Here is a 390-nt window from a genome sequence, read left to right on the forward strand (position 1 = left end):
CAGATCAGGGCCCAGGAACTTTCCGGTCCTCTGTTTTTATCAGCATATTTGTCTTCTCAGCCTCATCTCAATTCTCTGTGATTCTTCTTTTTACTGTACTCTTTCTCTCCGCATTTCTGGGCTCAACCTCCACTTTTTTTGGGGAAGGGTGAGTGAAGGAATGAGGGTGGGTGAAGGAATGAGTGCACAGTGCAAAGGTGGGGCGGCAGGGCGCAAGGCAATGGGTGCGGCGGGTGCTAGACCTGAGCCGCGGGTCTGGGCATCCCCGGACCCTGGGTCTTGCGCCTGAGAGTCTATCCGCTGCTGGGGGCAGGGGGCGGGAAGGGGCGGGGTCTGGGGCGGTGTCCCAGAGAGGAGGCGGAGCCGGAGCCGGTGCTCCCAAGGCGTGCA

Source organism: Mus caroli, chromosome 10 (assembly GCF_900094665.2).
Source record: "Mus caroli chromosome 10, CAROLI_EIJ_v1.1, whole genome shotgun sequence".
NCBI lineage: Eukaryota > Metazoa > Chordata > Mammalia > Rodentia > Muridae > Mus > Mus caroli.